The sequence below is a fragment of the Pan troglodytes genome, chromosome 14, assembly GCF_028858775.2.
Source record: "Pan troglodytes isolate AG18354 chromosome 14, NHGRI_mPanTro3-v2.0_pri, whole genome shotgun sequence".
NCBI lineage: Eukaryota > Metazoa > Chordata > Mammalia > Primates > Hominidae > Pan > Pan troglodytes.
Window position 1 is genome coordinate 231,763 of NC_072412.2, and position 10,929 is coordinate 242,691.

Here is a 10,929-nt window from a genome sequence, read left to right on the forward strand (position 1 = left end):
ACAAAAAGTAGACTAATGTTTGCAAAGGGCTGGGGCTGAAAGCTGGTAGTGACTGCTAATGGGCCTGAGGGATCTTGCAGTGATAGAAATGCTGTAAAGTTAGATTGTAGAGATGGCTGCACAACTCAGTAAATGGACTAAAAAATCTTTTAACTTTAAGTTAAAACAGATACATTCTATAGTATGTAAATTATATTTCAACAAATCTGTTTTAATAAAAAAAAGGAAAACCGTGTTTACTATACCAGCTTAGAAACGTGCCTCATTTCTAGGAAATAAAAGGTAGAGGTGAGAGATGATTTACTTTGAGAAAATACATTGTGTCACCTATGAAATTTTATTAGGCACAGAGTCATATTTTAAGGTAGATAGTTCTGTACTGCTGAAATAATAATTTTAATGACTTTATGTTGCCACATGTTAAGACCATAATGTAAGTATAAATGGAAATGTTTACACCTGAAATGAGTATTTTCAAATTAAAATTTAATTGATTTTCTTTGACACTTAATTCTAGATTTCCCAGATGAACTGAAGTGTATTGCTGTGTCTTGTAATACCTTGCTTTAAGTAGCTTTTCATATATTTTAGTTGGTATATCTTTGTTATTAATCATATTAATTTAACAAATCTGAAAATATGTCAAATTACATATTTTTATGACTATGTAATGTTTTAAAGGTACCTACTTGTTATAAAATCATAATTTAGGATACATGTGGTAATATTTAGCAAAACTATATTTGGTTTAGTCTTCCCACTGGTATTTATAGTTTACTTTGAATATTTATATTAATAATTAGCTCCTAATTTTTATTTCAAGGCTCAATGACTATCATTGGAATATAATTTTGTTCAGTACAAAGACACTTGTAGCTGCCTGTGATTTATGAGTAAGGCATTAGATCCCTATTTTCAGACTGAGGGGTGTCAGGCTTCACGTACAGTGGGAATGGAGTAATTACAGGAGGGATTTGTAGGAGCTTTGAAGTCAGAGAGGGAGGTAGAGACCTGTTTACCTAGGACCTCAAAGGCCATTGGAATTTTACTTTTATTCTGAGATAGGAATCTGTTGGAAGGATTTGAACAGGTGATTGAATATGTCAGGAACTTTGAGGTTGAGTTGAGCTTCTAAGATGATTGAATGGTGGGATGAATCTGTTATGTAAGTAAGAGAATACCAACTTGGCAGGAAGAGAACATATTGTGCATCCCTCACTGAATTCAGTAATAAATACAAATGTGTACATGTGATTAAAAGAAGGTGAATTGATATGTGTGGTGAAATTTTCAAAGTAGGTATGTTAGAGTTAAATATTATTAACATAATTTAATAATAAGGCAATTTATAAAATCAGTAACAAAAATATTTTCTCAGGTGGTTGTGAGACAACATCAACAAGAAGCGGCTGACAGCCTAAAAAAATTAACTATGTTAGAGTCTCCACTGGAAGGTATATCACATTATCACATTAATTTGGATGAGACACAGGTCCCAAAGAAGAAATTATTTCAAGTGGAAAGTCAAGTATGTATGGAACTTAGCATGTCAACTGTTATTCTGTAGCTAGTTGAATTACATAACAGGTTTTAGGATACTAATTATGGCAGAAGCTTGATTTTTTATTTTCATTACAATGAATTATTTCCATTTTACTCTCTCTATAATGTACTTTTTTTTTATATAGTGACTTTCATTCTACCATTTTGAAAAACCATTGCATACCTTTTCTCTTATAATATGTACCCTTGGAAAAGTTGAGAATTATACATCATTCCTCATAGAAAACTGACTTTTGTCCTGTTAAAACAGTATTTTTAAGTAATTTTTGTATTGCTCTGATGAGGCAGGCCAGATTAAATCAGAGAAGAATGTTTCATGGAATGTTCCAGAAAATTGTCTTATTTCTTCACTTTTGTGAGTGGACACAGAATCTGTGTCTATTTATTTCACACATTCTAGGTTAACTTGTACAGAAAGGCTATTATACCATTCTTTTAAAAGTGCATGTTTTAGGTTAATTTACAAACTATTTGAAAAGTTAGGCATTTTCTTTATTTATCTTTTATTTAAAATATACTATAAAACTGTGGAAATATTTAAATTTGAGATAACATGTACATCAAAAATTGAGAGTTGAGAAAATTATCTTGATCCTGCCTTTGGATTTTAAAAACAGTTTCACTGAGATATCATTCACATTTCAGAGAGTTCAACCATTTAAAATGTACAACTCAGTATCTATTAGTATATTCACAGCATTTTCATCACCCTGAAAAGCAACCCCACATCTCCTAGGCATGACTGCATCCTTCCTCCATGTCCCTCCACCTACCTCTGTTGTAGGCAACCACCATCTATCTACTTTTGTCTCCATATGTTTGCCTGTTCTGCTTATATCATATACATAGAGTTATACAATATGTAGTCCTTTGTGACTGGCTTTTTCACTTAGCATAATGTTTTCAGAATTCACTTAGCATAATGTTTTAGCACACCTTGGTAGTTTATTTCTTCTTATAGTTAAATGATATTCTATTCCATGGCTATACTGGTTTTCCATTCATTCATCAGTTGATGGACCTTTAGGTTAGTTTCCACTTTTTAGCTCTTATGAAAAATGCTGCTGTGAACATTCTCTTACAGGTTATTATGTGGACACGGGTTTTTATTTCTCTGCCATTGGACTTTATCCTCAGAGTTTATTGGGCAGATTTCAGCACTTGTCTTGCTCATGCTATTCTTTCTACCTTCTCAGTTTGTGTTCATCTAGCCTCACTCACTCAGACGTGGCAGACAATTTATTGTTTTCATGAAGCTTTCTCTGACTGTTCTCTCATTGACCTTATGTGTTAGCAATCATTGTCTAGTCTGTGCAGAAAAACTTAGTTCTTAATTTTACATGGCTTTTGTTTATGGAAGATAATTTTCTCTAATTATAAATTTGCTTAATGGGGGAATAATATATAATATGTTTGCCACCTATCCTTGCATACATTGAAAATATTTTAGCTTAGAAGTTTGTAGCATACAATTCAATACTTTATACCATACCAATTATTTCTTCTTTGAGACCTTGACACAGTAAGGTTTATATTCTAAGTGTGTTTTTAGCAATTATATATCAAATCTAAACCAATTAGTTTAATAAAGGAGACTTGTTAAATCACATATTTATGTTTTTCTCTCTATGAAAAAGAATCTAAATTGGCCTTTTTTCACTATGCAGCAGAACTGTATTTCTGGACTGCTACCAGTTTGTCAGCTGAACAGTTCTGGGTGCAGCTTGTCCGATGACGGATAGCACAGCACCTCAATCTGAGTGCTCAGCAGAGTGCTTGTGAAGGCAGCACCACAGCAACAGTTGCTCAGAGGGAACGGATTCAGGGGCCTTGATTTAGCAATAGAGTCCAGGGTTTTCAGCTCAGTGTCTTTAGCCTGTCTCTGCTGGTCATGTCAGTTATGTACTATTCAATCCAGGAGGTGCTGTTTACATTGTAGTACATACATAGTCATTACCTAATGAGTCATACAGAGAGAAAAGTAAGTTATAAATTATGTCCCCCATTTGCTGCAACTCTCAGTGTTAAGAATGATTCAGTGCAGCTATAGGAGACTACTTCCATTGGCATGCCACCTGCCTAAAATACACAATTTTGTTAAGATATACAATAAAATTATTATGCTAATAGCAAATATTTTATGTAGCTCACTATGTTCCACGTAGTCTTCTAAGTGTTTCATGTTAGTCCCTAGTTAAACACCTGGTTTTGGAAGGCTGAAGCAGGAGGAGCGTTTGAGCCCATGAGTTTGAGACCAGCCAGAGCAATATAGTGAGACCCTGTCTCAAAAAAAAAAATTTTTTTAAACACTTATCTGAGGCATGGTGGTGCACGCCTGTAGTCCCAGCTACATTGGGAGGCTGTGGTAGGAGGGTCGTTTGAGCTTGGAATATTGAGGCTGTAGTGAACAGTGATCAAGCCACTGCACTCCAGGCTGGGTAACAGAGGGAGACTCTGTCTCATAAATAAAACGTTTTGTATAGATTCCCATAGAAGTGAGTTAGACATCAGTCATAGAATTATTAGCTACTTTGATGTCTACCTTGGGAGTAAAACATATAATAAGGGGCAGCGTTAAACCATCTCAATCAATAGCCTCCAACTTCTTGAGAAGGTTCTTATTTCCTGAATTTCTAAGCAAGCGACTACCTGGATTAAGATATTTGGTGGACACCATTTTGAGATGAACAATCTTGAGTGAGAAGAAGGGAGATCTCTACTTACTGAAGCTTCCCAATGATATAGTTAAGTGTCCCCCAAAAGAAACTTTAGAACAAGACTTTCATCATGCCATATCTCTATGGAAAAGGAATTTCTTTAGAAGAAAACAAAGGCAAACAATTGATAATATGATTCTCATGGGAAAGTTTTCATCATAAAAGAAAAAGAGGGCTGGGTGCCGTGGCTCACGTCTGTAATCCCAACATTTTGGGAGGCTGAGGTGCTTGGATTACCTGAGGTCAGCAGTTCAAAAACAGCCTGGCCAACATGGTGAAACCCTGTCTCTACTGAAAATACAAAAATTAGCCAGGTGTGGTGGTGTGCACCTGTAGTCCCAGCTACTTGGGAGGCCGAGGCAGGAGAATCACTTGAACCCAGGAGGTGGAAGTTGCAGTAAGCCGAGATGGTGCCACTGCACTCCAGCCTGGATGACACAGTGTGACTCCATCTCAAAAAAAAGAAAAAAAGAAAAACAAAAAATGGACAAAGTATACTGGTCCAAAAAAGAAGAAAGCAAGAAAAAAAGGACAAAGTATACTGGTTAGTATCAACAGTGAGATAGTCCCCCTTTGAGATTAGAAAATAACAGTACACTCAAAGTAACATTAATGAGAACCAACATAAAATAGACAACATTCACTATCTACAAAAGTAATCTGCACCAATTAGCAATGTATGAGCATGTGGTTGAGAATATTTTCTATAATATGTGTACTAGGAGGAAGAGACCTCAAGAAAATGGTCAGAGCTGGAAATGTAGATTAGGGAATCTAGGTCAAAGTTTTGAGATTTTAGGAGTCCTGAGAGAATTTAAAAAGAGAAATAGCCACCAGGCATGGTGGCCACACCTGTAATCCCAGCACTTTGGGAGGCCAAGGCAGGAAGATCATGAGGTCAGGAGTTCAAGACCAGTCTGGCCAACAAGTTTCTTATATAGGTAAACGTGTTCCATGATGGTTTGCTGCACCTATCAATCCATCACCTAGATATTAAGCCCTGTGGGCATTAGTTATTGATCTTGATGTTCTCCCTCCTGACCCCAACATGCCCCAGTGTTTCTTGTTCCCCTCCCCGAGTCCATGTGTTCTTATCGTTCAGCTCCCACTTATAAGTGAGAAGATGTAGTGTTTGGTTTTTTCTTCCTGCATTAGTTTGCTGAAGATATCAGCTTCGGGTTCATCCATATCCCTGCAGAGAGCATGATCTCATTCATTTTTATGGCTCCATAGTATTCCATGGTGTATATATACCACATTTGCTTTATCCCATTATCACTGATAATGTCCATCTGGGTTGATTCCATGTCTTTACTATTGTGAATAGTGCTGCAGTGAACATACAAATGCATGTATCTTTATAATAGAATAATTTATATTCCAACATATGGTAATTTTAAATCAGTTTTGGTATTAAAAATCATGCATTTTGGAAAATATTGATAATGGAAAAATCCAAATTCTGCCAAAATATGTTGAGAAAATAGAGGGTAAATATATCTTTTCAAACTTTAAATGCCTCAGGCTCTTAGTTAATCTTCCCCAGATCTGGGAAGACCTAGAAGGGGAGAGATTGGGCTACCTTAATGAGGGCCATTTCAATCTCTTGGCCCTGCAGCAGCCATTTCAAAATACGTCAAAAAATATATTTGGGGGTAAAATATTTTGATTTCCTTCAGCTTCTTCTCTCTGTGATGCTGCACCAGAATCAGATTAGAAAGGAAGCCACATTATAAGTGTTAATAAAACCCATCTGATGAGATTTGATAGTTTGAAGGGTGTGTTTCCCAGACCCTTTAGATAGAAATTGGGGCCAAAGAAAACAAGGTCTTATTCCTCTATATAAATCTGTCAGTGCTTTAAGCAGTGAAAGAAAGATTTTTCATTTAATTTTACAGACTTGATACTAATGAAAAGGATAGCTTGTAAAATATAAATCTCTTTTTCTACAAAAAGGACATGTTGTTGATTCTCTTAGACCTTGAACCCTGGCCAGTGATTTGAAACCAAGCAGTACCTATCTCCAGATCTCTAGTACCAAATTAATTTGGGGTGGGGGGTAACAGGTTTATTGAGAAATAATGAACACGCCATGCAATTCACTCATTGAAAGTATAGAATTCATTAACTTTAGTATTTTCAGAGAGTTATGCCGTCATCATTACAATTAATTTTAGAACATTTTCATCACCCTAAAAACAAACCCCACATCATTTAGCCATCTTCACTAGTTTTCCCTTCCTCCCTCAGCCCTAGGGAACCACCCACCTTCTTTGTATAGATTTGCCTATAAACCTCTGAAATAAAAAGCAAGTGGTCTGCTGGGACTGGCTTATTTCACTTAGCATAATTTTTCATGCTGCATCTGTGCTGTAGCAGGTATTGATGCAGGGTTTTTGCTCCTTAGTTCAGCTACATCTGGGTTCTTCTCTCGTGACCAGGAAAAATTAAGCATGCAGACACATTGAGGAGGGCAGAATTTATTATGTGAAAGGACAGCTCTCAGCAAAGAGAGGGGTCCTGCAAAGAGGTTTCCACCTCACAATTGAATACCAGAATCACATGAGCTGAAGCGGCCAGGCTCCTCCTCTGCATAAGGCGTGAATTCCTGGTGACTCCACCCCATCCCCCCACTGCATGTGGGCCTCCGGTCTGCTGTGGGCATGTCCAGACAAGACAAGTCCAGGTTCCCTTATCTGCACATAACATCTGGTGTAAACACTTGTGGGGCTGGTTGGAGATTCTCCGGGGACCCTTCCGTATCTGCCTAAGCATTTTGCTGTCTCCTCCTAATACGGTATCTGTACTTAATTTCTTCTTATTGCTGAGTAATATTCCATTGTATGGATACATCAAACATTTTATTTATCCATTCGCCAGGTGATGGACTTTTGGGTTCTCTCCCACCCAAAGGTGACAGACGTTCTGCTTCTTTCCACCTTTTGACTACTATTAATAATGCTGCTGTAAACATTTATTTATGCGTTTTTGTGCTTGCGTATGTTTTTATTTTTCTGGAGTATATACTTATGACTGGAATTTCTGGGTCATATGGTAACTTCATGCTTAACCCTTTAAGGAGCTGCCAGTTTGTTTTCCAAAGTGGCTGCATCACTTTACATTCCCAGCAGCATTAGATAAGGTTTTTAATTTCTTTACATTTTCCCTAACACTTACTCTTTTTTCTTGAAGAAAGATTTTATCCTGTGGTGTGAAGTGATACCACATGTGGTTTTGATTTACATTTTCCTAATGACTAATTACATTAAGCATCTATTAATGTGCTTATCCATCTTTATATCTTCTTTGCAGATATATCTATTCAAAATCTTTGCCCATTTTTTAAAATTGGCTTATCTTGTTATTTATTAATTGCAAGAGTTATTTATATTTCCTATATATGTAAGTCCCTTATCAGATACACGCTTTTCAAATACTTTCTTCTACTTGGCGTCTTACCTTTTCACTTCTTCATACTGTCTTCTGAGGCACAACAGTTTTCAATTTTGAAGTCCATTGAATCCATTTTTCCTTTGGAGTCATAGCTAAGAAAACACTGGCAAATGCAGTCACAAAGATTTATGCCAGTGTTTTCTTCTGAGGGTTTTATAGTTTTAGCTTTTACAGTTAACTATTTTATTTTGATTTAATTTTTAAATAAGATATTTGGTCGAACTTTATTTATTTTTTGCTTATGGATACCCAGTTGTCCCAGCACCATTTGTTGAAAAGACTATTCTTTTCCCATTTTGTTCTTTCGTTAAGCTTGTATAAAATCAATTGATTGTAAATGTGCAGGCTTATTTTTAGATTGTCAATTCTTAGCTTGTTTATGTCTATTCTTATGTCAAGGCCCAATCGAATTGAATGAGAAGTTTTTTTCAATCATGTTGCATATTACCAGTTGTCTTATGTCATAATAAAAATTAAATTTAGTGGAATATCTGTAACTTCACCTTTTGTGTCACAAAGGAGTCTCTGGCCAGCTTATACCTTACTTCTTCTAAGACATGATCAGACGCCAGGCTTACAAGACACACTTAATTTCTTTTTTCTCCATTCAAGCCTTTAGTCTCTTTTTCATTGCCTCCCGCTATAGTTATATTTTCAGTAAATTTTGGTCACAGGATCTGCTGACATAGTCTAATATTTAATGCATTATGTTTTACTAACTCATTATAATTCATAGAACCTTCCATAGATGTTTACCATCTAGGAAGGAGAAGTTTAAGTCTGAGCCACCAGCTTTCCTCAGTGGAAATCAAGTGAAGTCATCATCTTGCAGTTTACAGACCCTCTTTCCTCCTGGTATCTGGTTCTCTTGGGTAGCACTGTGGCTAATCCTTTTCTTGGTGCAGATCTTGCATTCTCAGAAACCACAGTTCCCTGTATTGACCTCCTTTTACTGAAACAGAGATGCACAGCTCTGCTTTCTAGCACAGTAGAGGATTCTTGGAATAAAACGTTTAACTCATTCCAAGAAAAAGTCTTAGGAGTGCAGCACTTCAAAATCAGGTAACGTTCAGGCAATTTATCAGAGACACATAGTAGATTAATATTTTGACTTTCAAAATTTCAGAGCAAAGTTGTGTGCTACAGAGAAGCATTGTGGCATAACATAGAGATGGGATGGTCTTAACTTCTCCATACAAACAAGCTTGGAGTAAGGTAAAGGAGAAATTGCATTTGATGTCTTAACACTCTAAACATACTATGCTTATTTTACTTCTGTGAAGACTAAAAATCATTCCATAATAATCTCCTTATTTCCTCATTTAGAAAAGAAAATGAAAATTGAATACTAGGTTGATTAATAAACACTCAAAGCTTCTTCTTTTAGAATTTTAGTTAATTGAAATCAGGTAAATGTCTGATTTTGCCTATGTCACCAAGTATTTCCAGTTGTTTTTCAAATCATACATCTTCTTGCTTCCCAGTCTTATTTCCTAACTTGAGGGGAAATTGTAAGGAGACACCCTTGCCTTGTTATCAGAATTCATAATTGAAGGAGTTTTAGGAAAATTCCTCCTCAGCAGCTTATGTCTCTCTCGTGGTTATCTGCTGCTTCTCAATAATGTTTGACATCAATAAATAAATATCAACATTTATTAGATCCTGCTTTAAAGGAGACTCTTTTCTGCTGCATAAGTTATGTTTCCTGTTGTCTCTTTTTAAAACTTATTTTCCTAACAATTACCCAGAGTCTTGTGGTTTGAAAGAAAAACAATTATTTTGTTCATGAACCTGTGGTTTGGGAAAAAATTGGCCAGGACAGCTTGTCTCTGCTCCCTTCAGCTTCCCTAGGAACAGCTGATCAGTTGGGGAAATGGAATCCTCTGAAGCTTTGGTCACCCACGTGTTTGATGGTTGATGCTGGCCATCGGCTGTAAACTTGGTTGGGACAGGAAGCATAAACACTGACACAGGCACTTTCAGGCTCTCTTTGTGGCCTGATGGCTCTCACAATTGGGGCTGGGTTCCGAGGGAAAACAGTCTGAAATAGGGAAGCCACATGATATTCCTTTCACTACATTCTACTCATTAGAAGGAAGTCAGTAAGGCTGGCCCATATTCTGTTTTTTAAATGGGATGAATGAAGCTTCTCTTTTGTTTTAATTGACACATATATACATAATTATGGGCTATAGAGTGATATTTTTATACACGTATATAGTGTGTAATGATCAAGCTAACTAGCACATTTACTACTTCAACCATTTTTCATTTCTTTGAATTGTGAACATTCGAAATCTTCTGGCTTTTTAAAAATATACAATAAGTCATAGTTGACCATATTCACCCTACAATGCCACAGAACACCAGAACTCACTCCTCTTATCTAACTGTAATTCTGTATCCATTAACCAGCCTCCCCTCCCCTACTTCTGTCAGCTTTTTTTTTTGTTAAGAGACAGGGTCTTGCTAGTGTAGTCTGGGCTCTGGGCAACTGTAGTCACCCAGACTGGAGACAGTGGTTTGATCATGGTTCACTGCAGCCTCAAACTCTTGGGCCCATCTGATCCTCATACCTCAGCCTCCTGAGCAGCTGGCATTATGGGCATGCACCATTGCACATGTCTGATTTTTGACTTTGTAGAGATATCGCCCTATGTTGTCCAGGGAGCTCTGGAACTTTTGGCCTCAAATGATTCTCTTGCCTTTGTCTTACAAAGAGCTAGGAAATTACAGGCATCAGCCATATTGCCCAGCCTTCAATTTTCCTTTAGCTCCCACACACGAGTAAGAATGTGCAGTATTTATCTTTCTGTGTCTGCACTTAACATAACATCCCTCAGACTGATCCACGTGGCCACGAATAACAGGATTTAATTCCTTTATACGGTGAATAGTATTCCACTGTGTTTGTGTGCCACAGTTTTTCATCCATTCATTTGGTGATGGACATGTAGGTTGATTCCATACACAAGCTGTTGTGAATAGTGCTATAGTAAACATATGAGGACAGATATCCTTTTGATCTATTGTTTTCTTTTCTATTGCCTGAATACCCAGTAGTGGGGTTGCTGGATCCCTCGGCAGTCCCATTATTAGTTTTTTTGAGAAAACCTCCTGTTGTTCTCTATAGTGGCTGCACTAATTTACCTTCCCACCAACAGCATGTAGGAGTTTACTGTTCTCTGGAGCCTCA